At 38.0% G+C, this 11,684-nt stretch overlaps 1 pseudogene; it reads left to right on the top strand.

The window, feature by feature from the left end:
- Positions 1–8,001: 8,001 nt before the first annotated feature.
- On the top strand, positions 8,002–11,023 carry LOC121811276 (annotated as a pseudogene).
- The last annotated feature ends 661 nt before the right edge of the window (positions 11,024–11,684 follow it).

An 11,684-nucleotide genomic window follows, 5' to 3' on the forward strand; every position in this document is an offset into this window, starting at 1 on the left:
GTAAAATTAATTAATAACGTATGACATTTCACCCTAAGACGTAGTGTGTAAGTGTGATATCTCAACTGATTGCATTTATGAATTTTTCCGCTCAATGCTGTCTATAAATAAAATCGAAGGTTTCCATCGACGAACCACAACAATATTTGCTAGCAGCTCTTCCACATTTTATCATAATTCGAATAAAAATGGGAAAGAATTTCGGAAATGGTTTGGTGTTTGTTGTGATATTGTTGTTAGCGCTGTTCATGATTCAAATTGTAGATGGCCGTGAGCTTGAGAAAGATCGGATTATTGGTGGAGGAGGTGGCGGTGGTGGCGGCAGCGGCGGCGGCGGCGGCGGAGGTGGTGGAGGTAGAGGTGGGAGTGGATATGGATCTGGTAGCGGGAATGGGGCTGGTGGAGGTGGAGGTTCCGGTGGGAAAAGAGGAGGCGGCGGTGGCGGGGGTGCTGGTAGCGGTGGCGGTGGCGGCGGCGGCGGTGGTAAAAATGGTGGATTTGGAAGTGGCCACGGACAAGGGTCTGGTAATGGTGCAGGCGGTGGTAATGTTGGCCATTGAGGAGATTTTCGACAATGGTGAATAATTATAATTATACTACTATTAAATAAGTCCATGCATCTGTATAGTATAATTGATCGATTTGCATATGATATGGTGTTTCATGTTTGCTATTGGGTTTAAATTGTAATGATTTTATATCGAATTAATGGAACAATTATATACTATTATGTTTATAGACCTTGCTTATATTAGTATGTGATCGATGTATACCTAATTTCAAACGCAATTTTGTATTGGAAAAATGAAGTAAAAGTAACTTTAGGTAATCTGAATTTTATAATAATATGTTTTTGTTATATCACATTCTGCGTTTAAGGGGGTCTTCTGCTTTTGTAGTTAGCGACCATATGCTATATTTATATACAACCTAATTATAAGTAAACCTTTAGTAGTAGTTAGTTTTTGCACGATATTACAATTTGAAATTTCGATATTGTGCTTTGGGTAAAGGGATGAGATTCGAAAAGGGATGCATTTTCTTATAAAAAGCATAATCTCTTTTCTAGTCCGATCCGAAATATGGAATTGTGTCTCTCTCGTCTCGTGAGTAGATAAATTAATTAAACATCTATATTCCTACATAAATTAATTAAACATCTATATTCCTACGTACACAATAATAGATAAATTAATTAAACATTTATATCCCCACACAATAATAGATAATTAAATTAAATAAACATTTATATTCCTACACAATAATATAACTCCATTATTTTCAGTTTAATAAGTTAATAATATCATTATTCTTTTATATGTATATGGCACATCTCTCTCTACTTGAAGTGATTTTTTTCGGAGGAACTGGTTGCTATTTTACGTGGTCGATAATGAGCATACTGTGATTGAGATATTTTAGCATAAGATAAATTACTACTCACTTCGTCCCCTAATAATTATCCGGTACGGATTTTAAGAAATGTAAAAGAAAGTGAGTTAAAAAGTTAGTGTAATATGAGTCTCACTTTTATATATTATTTTATAATAAAACGTGAGTGGATTGAGTTTGTAGTCCCCACTTTTTGAACCCTAATTGTCGAACCCTAAGACGATTGCATTTATTTCTTTTAATGTCGTGGAGTATGCGACTTAAATGATGAGTGATTTAATTGCATGGTTTCTGTGTGACCTAATTGCGTTTTGGAGTTGAGTTTGATTTGAATAGTCAAATCCGTTGAATAAATGACGTGGCTGTGAATAGTCAAGGATGTGGAATATATGACGTGGCCGTTGAAAGGTCAATGTGTTGAGAACACGAGGTAGAAGTAAAAATGATTGAATTGTGGCGTGACAGTGTGAATATTTGATGCGGGGTGAAAAATATTGTGGTGAATCATAAATATCATACACATTTGAAATTTTCGACCACCATGATTTTTGGAGAGGAATCCTATTTTTTATTGGATTTAATTCTTTGCTTGGGATAATTATCCAAATTAAATCCAAAGCTGATTATTCCTTATTTTCTCCATGAAAAATTCGACCCCTACCTTATTCCTAGGGAGACTTCGAAAATTTCCTATTTATGGGAGGAGGAAATTGTTTATTATATATTTTGATCCCTTATTTATTCCCTTCCATGAATAAATATAAATATCATAGCAAATCTTACCATATCTAAGGAGATCTTGTCATATCCTATTTTTATTAGGATTTGAATTTAATTCCTTGTGGGAGAATGAATAAAAATCGCTTACTTCATATTTTTTTGGGAGGACTTATTATTTTTATTCTGCTCCGTATTATTTTATTCTACTCCGTGAAATACCAAATAAAATCATAGGCTAATTAAATAGCCTAGATTTCGAATACTCCTTATTCTCCTCCCCTAATTCACGCCATTCTCCCTCTCCTTCTATAACTCCACAATATTTATTTAATTAATTGTGGAGAATCAAATCTTGGAATTTATCTCTATAAATAAGGGAGGAAAAAATAAAACCCTAACCCTAGCCACTAAACTACACGCCTACTCCATCTCTCTCTCACGCCACTTTGCTCTCCCACCCTCTCTCTTTTTTTTCTTCTTCTTCTATTTTGCTCCATGAATTCTTCACCTTTGAGAAGAATTTAAGTTGAAGCCTCAAGAATTGTTGAAGAATCAAGATTATACTTTGTTTCTACCGATCGTTTCTATCAAGAAGAGGTATTTTTGATCTATCTTTCCTCATCCAACTGATTAATCGATGTTCTTGAACCCTCATGCATATAGATCGAGTGAAAAAAAGGGGAAACCAATTGATGAGTGGGATGCATGTGTGTGTGTGGATCGACGTGTGTGTGTGTCGGCGTGCGTGTGATGTGTGTTGAAGAACACTCATGCGTGACCATGACTTGATGATAGATCTGGAGTTGTTTGTGGATAAATGGATATGAAGAGCATGTCTCGATTGTGAATGTTAATATAAAACGAATCGATGGGCAAAAGGGAAACGTTGGGGACATGCATGATTTTGAGTCAATGATTGAGACTGATTTGTGTACACATAATTTAAAGGTGATAACTCGCGCTCTCAGTGTGATAGCAAGGGGAAGAAAGTATTTGAGATCTAAGCAGACGAGGTGGGCTTTCTTTTAAATAAGGACGATATCCTAAATATTTTATCGATGGGAATGAAATTGTGTTTATCATGCCTTATTTGATTTTTAACGTGCCTATCTGATATGGCTTTATGTCATTATTATCTAAATCGAATTCGGGTCCTCGTAGGGCCGCAAACCTTACTTGGACTAGTGTACACCTATGGTAGACCGTGTGTTAGCGTACGGGCTGGCCGGTCTAGTGACTTGGTTTGTGGCCACATTCCCTGTCATGTATTGGCAGATATGGTTAACGTCTATGGGAAAATGACTGATCAGTCGACTTTTACAATGGGAAATGATTTTGAGTGCCTCGAGTCTTTCTAAAGCTAAACCCCGATGGTAACTTATGCATGGCATGATAAATAATACTTTTATTGAAAATGTTTTCGGCATGAGCCCACTAAGTATTATTATAGTACTCAGCCCTACATGTGTTTTCCTTATGTGCAGGTTGAGCGGCGACGAGCTGTTGGCGGTGTTGAGCAAATTAATTAAATTTATGAGACTGTCTTGAAACTCAGAGTGTCGTCGTGTCTTCACACATGACTTCACTTTTCTCTTGGATGCTTCCGCCAAAACATGATTACTCCTATCTTTGGGTTGATACTGAAACCATTGGATTCTTGTTTGGGATATTGAGACATGTTACGTTTTTTGGATTATTTTGAGCCTTGCCATTTTGACCTAAATTATGATAGTCATTCTTCATTGGATTTCATTGCTAAAGCGTGACTTTCTTTTCTTATACTTAATTGTTTATTAAATACTTTGGTCAAACCTCTTTGATGAAACCCTAGCCTATTTTCCTTGTTACATTTAAGTCTGTTTAAGTCGCGATCGCTTCATTTATTATACCCTAGAAGGGCGGTCGTGACAGAGTTAGTGGAATGTGTAGCCTACTTACCATTTATGGTAAAAAAGTGAAAGTGGGACGAACGAAAATGACAAAAGTGGACAATTAATGGAGAACGGATGGAGTATAAAATTCATGTCATATTCTGATCTATCTCATAATTTTAAAAAAAGTTAGAGGAAAAACAAAAAATATTAGAGTTTAAGTTGGGAGAAAGTTAATATGTACTCCCTTCGTCCCACTTAAAATGACCACATTTTTTAGTGACACGAGATTTTAGGAATTGTTGTTAGGTGGAATAAAGTTGAGAGAAAAAAGGTAGTTGAATATTTTGATGAGGAGAGGGGAGAGAGGAGGTTATTTTCAAAATTGGAAAGTGGTAATCTTAATTGGGACAAAACAAAAAAAGGAAAAGTGATCATCTTGAATGAGACGGATGGAGTACTTGAAGCGAAAAAAATTGAAACAATGAAGATTGCTTGATGCGGCAGGTTAAGTAATAATTAATACTACCTCCGTCCCTCAAATATTGACCCACTTTGACCCGGCACGGGTTTAAAGAAATGTAATGGAAGTGAGTTGAAAAAGTTAGTGGATTGTGGGTCCTACTTTTATGTATATTAATTTTATAATAAAATGTGAGTATGAATGAGTTAGTGGAATATGAGGTTCACTACCAAAAATGGGAGAAACTTTGGGGGACGAACATAAATGGAAAAATGGGACAAACTTTCAGGGACGGAGGTAGTAGTATTTAATACTATTAGTTAATCACTAATTAAACATGAACTGATATCTACCAATATTTTTTAATTCTAATTAAATTTTATTAATTCTCAGTTTATTTATTGATTTTAATAAGGATTTATTATTTATTAATTAAAATTTGTTAATTTTTAATTTACTCTAACCAATCATAAGTTGAATTTAATTAGGATAGATGAATACACCATGATGTATGGGACTTTACCTGAAACTTAGGAAAGAAGACCAAATTTCCCAACAAAGTGACACTATAACCACCTTAAAGATAAAACAGGAGATTTAGTAAAGAAATGCAATTAAGGAAACTTAACCGTTAATCTATATAATTAGGCAAAGTCAAAGTGAAATGTTGTACAAAATTATATTGCCATGATGATAATTCATTAAGGAATTAATGTAAAATTAATTAATAACGTATGACATTTCACCCTAAGACGTAGTGTGTAAGTGTGATATCTCAACTGATTGCATTTATGAATTTTTCCGCTCAATGCTGTCTATAAATAAAATCGAAGGTTTCCATCGACGAACCACAACAATATTTGCTAGCAGCTCTTCCACATTTTATCATAATTCGAATAAAAATGGGAAAGAATTTCGGAAATGGTTTGGTGTTTGTTGTGATATTGTTGTTAGCGCTGTTCATGATTCAAATTGTAGATGGCCGTGAGCTTGAGAAAGATCGGATTATTGGTGGAGGAGGTGGCGGTGGTGGCGGCAGCGGCGGCGGCGGCGGCGGAGGTGGTGGAGGTAGAGGTGGGAGTGGATATGGATCTGGTAGCGGGAATGGGGCTGGTGGAGGTGGAGGTTCCGGTGGGAAAAGAGGAGGCGGCGGTGGCGGGGGTGCTGGTAGCGGTGGCGGTGGCGGCGGCGGCGGTGGTAAAAATGGTGGATTTGGAAGTGGCCACGGACAAGGGTCTGGTAATGGTGCAGGCGGTGGTAATGTTGGCCATTGAGGAGATTTTGGACAATGGTGAATAATTATAATTATACTACTATTAAATAAGTCCATGTATCTGTATAGTATAATTGATCGATTTGCATATGATATGGTGTTTCATGTTTGCTATTGGGTTTAAATGGTAATGATTTTATATGGAATTAATGGAACAATTATATACTATTATGTTTATAGACCTTGCTTATATAAGTATGTGATCGATGTATAACTAATTTCAAACGCAATTTTGTATTGGAAAAATGAAGTAAAAGTAACTTTAGGTAATCTGAATTTTATAATAATATGTTTTTGTTATATCACATTCTGCGTTTAAGGGGGTGTTCTGCTTTTGTAGCTAGCGACCATATGCTATATTTATATACAACCTAATTATAAGTAAACCTTTAGTAGTAGTTAGTTTTTGCACGATATTACAATTTGAAATTTCGATATTGTGCTTTGGGTAAAGGGATGAGATTCGAAAAGGGATGCATTTTCTTATAAAAAGCATAATCTCTTTTCTAGTCCGATCCGAAATATGGAATCGTGTCCCTCTCGTCTCGTGAGTAGATAAATTAATTAAACATCTATATTCCTACGTACACAATAATAGATAAATTAATTAAACATTTATATCCCCACACAATAATAGATAATTAAATTAAATAAACATTTATATTCCTACACAATAATATAACACCATTATTTTCAGTTTAATAAGTTAATAATATCATTATTCTTTTATATGTATATGGCACATCTCTCTCTACTTGAAGTGATTTTTTTCGGAGGAACTGGTTGCTATTTTACGTGGTCGATAATGAGCATACTGTGATTGAGATATTTTAGCATAAGATAAATTACTACTCACTTCGTCCCCTAATAATTATCCGGTACGGATTTTAAGAAATGTAAAAGAAAGTGAGTTAAAAAAGTTAGTGTAATATGAGTCTCGCTTTTATATATTAATTTTATAATAAAATGTGAGTGAATTGAGTTAGTGGAATGTGTAGTCTATTTACCATTTATGGTAAAAAGTGAAAGTGGGACGAACGAAAATGACAAAATTGGACAATTAATGAGAAACGGAGGGAGTATAAAAATCATGTAATTTGGTCATATTCTGATCTATCTCATAATTTTAAAAATAATTAATTTTATCGTAACTTTGACATATTTTTTTTAATTGTTCCATTGATATAGATTAGATTTGGGAAAATTATGTGTAATTTGTTTCCCAAAATACTTTAGCCTAATATTATATTCTATATTTCATATTAAAATTAATAGCTTTTGTGAGTGATACATAAATTTATAAAAGAAAAATCATGATTTTCGACTTTTATGTTATACGTAATTTTCTCCAAATACAAAACAATGAGACTTAAGAAAAGTGTTAAAATTATGATATTATTAGTATTATTGTTCACATGTCATGATTGTTGAAGACGATATACCTTAAGAGAAGCACATATATACTGCTTAAAAATATAGGAGTACAAGTTAATCAACACAACCTACTATATATGAATGGAAACATGAGCATAAATTTTTTATATTGCAACAACTTTTGTAGAGGGATATTTGGTAGATAATGGCTGAAGAACATGATAAATTGAGTTTGTAATTGTGAGTAGTCAAATTTTATAAATAAAACACGGTGATGATCAAACATATTATGACCCACCGAAACTGGGCTAAAGATCTTAAACATGTTGGTAAGATTTGCTAGGCCTGCATATCGGCCCAACTAAAACAATACTATTATCATTGCAAACAAATATAATGTGATATTTTTAATATATATTCAGGAGTGTTATATTGCTAACTCAATACGATAAATCAATGGCCTAGATCATCAGCCCCGGAATGTCAATACGATAAAAAAACGTCATTAAGGGTATTAAGGTCAATTTACAACAAATTAGTTGTAACTAATATTTGAAAATTATCTCATAACTTTAAAACGCATATAACTTTCGCGATTTAAATTATTTTTTCGAACAACATATATCAAATTAAATATAATTTCATAAAGATTCTAACGAGATCTCACTTGCATGTGTTTCGCTCCCAATTTTTCGTCGGCTACAATTAAAACTCTCTCATTTTCGGTTTGCCCCCCTTTTTATTTCCATTCGATATTCAATTTTCACTATTTTCTTCAACACTTTCTTCCCTTCACCAAATCTCTATATATATCTATCTTCCCTTCCCCATTTCTCATCCATCTTCACTGCAACACAGCCTCTTTCTCTCTCTAAACAAATTACAGTCTCTGTATTCCCCTGTTTCCAATGGCGCCACCAAACGACCCCGCCAACGCAATCCACACCTCTCCCAAACTCATAAAAAAACGACACCGTTTTCGACCTCGCCGACGGAAAGCTCTCCGTTCATAACGTGCCGCTTCTCTCCGAGATTCCGGACAACGTCACCTTCCGCAGCTTCTCCTCCGTCGTGAAATCCTCCACCGCCCCGCCGGAGCTCTTCGATCGTGCTGAATCCCTCTCCCACAACGGCGGCTTCCTCGGCTTCAGCCAGCGCACTCCCTCCGACTGCCTCACCACCTCCATCGGAAAATTCACCGGCCGCGATTTCCTCAGCATCTTCCGATTCAAAACATGGTGGTCAACTCAGTGGGTCGGCACCTCCGGCTCCGACATCCAGTCGGAAACCCAGTGGATCATGCTCGACGTCCCCGAGATCAGATCCTACGTTGTCGTGATCCCGATCATCGACGGCAGCTTCCGCTCTGCTTTACAGCCAGGCGTGGACGGCCACCTGCTCCTCTGCGCAGAGAGCGGCTCCACGGCCGTAAAGGCGGCCGCGCTTGGCGCCATCGCATACGTCCACGTGTCGGACAATCCCTACACCCTGATGCGGGACGCTTACACGGCCGTGCGATGCCACCTCGGCACCTTCCGCCTCCTCGAGGAGAAGGCGCCCCCACCACTCCTGAACAAGTTCGGGTGGTGCACGTGGGACGCCTTCTACCTCACCGTGGAGCCCGCCGGGATCTGGCATGGCGTTAAAGAGTTCGCCGACGGCGGGCTCCACCCACGGTTCCTGATCATCGACGACGGATGGCAGAGCATCAACGTCGATGGCCAGGACCTGCACGAGGACGCCAAGAACCTCGTTCTTGGCGGCACTCAGATGACCGCCCGCCTCCATCGGTTCGAGGAATGCGAGAAGTTCCGAAAGTATCGCGCGGGGTCGATGGAGGGGGCCGAAGCCCCCTTGTTCGACCCCAATAAACCCAAACTGTTGATCAACAAAGCGATCGAGTTGGAGATGGCAGAAAAGGCTAAAGACAAAGCAATGCTAGCCAATGTAACCGATCTCTCCGAGTTAGAATTCGAAATCGAAAAACTGAAGAAGGAGCTAGAAGACATGTACGGTGAGGAGAAGGGCTCGTCGGAAAATGGTTGCTCCGGCAAGAAGGAGGAAACCGGTATGAAGGCATTCACAAAGGATTTGAGGAGTAATTTCAAAGGATTGGATGATATCTACGTTTGGCACGCATTGGCAGGGGCGTGGGGTGGGGTTAGGCCCGGGGCGACTCACCTCAAGGCTAAGATCGTGCCTTGCAAGCTCTCCCCGGGCCTCAACGGAACCATGTCGGATCTTGCAGTCGTCAAGATCGTCGAGGGCTCAATCGGCCTCGTCGACCCGGATCAAGCCGAAGACTTCTATGACTCTATGCACTCATACCTCGCTAATGTTGGGATCACGGGAGTCAAAGTAGATGTAATTCATGTAAGTATCCATTAAAAAATTGTCTAGTTATATTTTTATTTTTAGTTTCGATTGTCAACAAATCTTTGCTTTTATGACACGTGCAGACACTTGAATATGTGAGTGAGGAGTATGGGGGCAGAGTTGCTCTTGCAAAGGCTTATTACAAGGGTTTGTCCAAATCTCTAAAGAAGAATTTCAATGGAACTGGTCTTATTTCCAGCATGCAGCAGTGTAATGACTTCTTCTTCCTTGGAACCGAGCAGATCTCAATGGGAAGAGTCGGTAAGAAATTAAAAATTCAGACTCCATTTTATTTTCTAATCATCAATAATCAAGTCAATTTTTTATGTGGTTTCAATTTTAAACAGGGGATGACTTTTGGTTCCAAGACCCAAATGGTGATCCAATGGGAGTTTATTGGCTACAAGGGGTCCACATGATCCATTGTGCCTACAACAGTATGTGGATGGGACAATTCATCCAACCAGATTGGGACATGTTTCAGTCCGACCATTGTTGTGCCAAGTTCCACGCTGGATCAAGAGCTATTTGTGGAAGCCCAGTTTATGTGAGTGACTCTTTGGGAGGCCATGATTTTGATCTTCTAAAAAAGCTTGTATTCCAAGATGGTACAATCCCTAAATGTATACATTTTGCTCTCCCAACAAGAGATTGCCTCTTTAAGAATCCCCTCTTTGATAGCAAGTCCATCCTCAAGATTTGGAACTTCAACAAGGTGCAATGAGTATATTTTTTTTTTACTTTTAGACAGTTTAATTATCACTACAACTTCGTTGATTAGATGTATTAACGATGATTATGCAGTACGGTGGAGTCATCGGGGCATTCAACTGCCAGGGCGCCGGGTGGGACCCCAAGGAGCAGAGGATCAGGGGCTATTCGGAGTGCTACAAGCCTCTCACTGCCTCCGTCCACATGTCGAATCTTGAGTGGGATCAAAGGGCCGAAGCTGCTAGCCTCGGGGAAGCCGAGGAGTACGCTGTGTACCTAACTGAGGGCGAAAAGATTGTCTTGGCTACACCCGAATCGGATCCTATCTTGGTGACTCTGCAGCCCTCCACATTTGAAATCTTTAGCTTCGTCCCGATCAAGAAGATCGGGAACAATGCTAAGTTCGCGCCAATTGGTCTGACCAACATGTTTAACAGTGGAGGGACTATTCAAGGGCTGGTGTACAACGAGGCCGTGGCCAAGATCGAGGTTAAGGGAGAAGGTACATTCTTGGCGTATTCGAGCATTGCCCCGAAGAAATCGTATGTGAGTGGAGTTGAGGTATTGTTCCAATGGTCTGGAGATGGGAAGCTGCAAGTTAGCATTCCTTGGTATCAAGAATGTGGAGGAATTTCTAACCTAACTTTTGTGTACTAATGTTTGGTCATGTTTACTCGATAGCTTAGTAGGAGGGTGATTAAGTTTGAATCATATGTATTTTCAGGCTTTTGAGTTTGATAAGATTGATTATGATGTATTTGATGATAAGGAAGTGTTACTGCCTAATGATGTATAACAGGCAAAAGAAATTATGATAATTTTAAGTTTTTCATTTTTTTTGTATCTTGTGTTATTGTTTTTGGGTTCTGTTTTGTATACTGAATTCTTGAGAAAATTGGGACTAATTTTAGGTCTGGTACATGTTGGTTGAATCGAATTAATTAAAAATAACGTGCGCAATATTCGTCGTATGCGTGTGAGAAGATGATTGCAACTTTTAATAGAGGGAAACGTCACTATGATATAGAATTAATTTCTTGCCTGCTAAACACTATACAGTACTTAGACAAATATTTTGAAGATTTTGCTAAGTGGAGTATTTAGCTTACATCTGTACACGTACGTGTATCTACACAAAATCTCACTAATATCCAATGTAGCATACCTTCGCAAGAAGGAGTTAAATTTCCATTTAAGAAATACCTACACAAAATCTCACTAATATCCAATGTAGCATACCTTCGCAAGAAGGAGTTAAATTTCCATTTAAGAAATACCTACACAAAATCTCACTAATATCCAATGTAGCATACCTTCGCAAGAAGGAGTTAAATTTCCATTTAAGAAATACCTACACAAAATCTCACTAATATCCAATGTAGCATACCTTCGCAAGAAGGAGTTCAATTTCCATTTAAGAAATACCTACACAAAATCTCACTAATATCCAATGTAGCATACCTTCGCAAGAAGGAGTTCAATTTCCATTTAAGAATACAGATGG

Source organism: Salvia splendens, chromosome 7 (genome assembly GCF_004379255.2).
Source record: "Salvia splendens isolate huo1 chromosome 7, SspV2, whole genome shotgun sequence".
Taxonomy (NCBI): domain Eukaryota; kingdom Viridiplantae; phylum Streptophyta; class Magnoliopsida; order Lamiales; family Lamiaceae; genus Salvia; species Salvia splendens.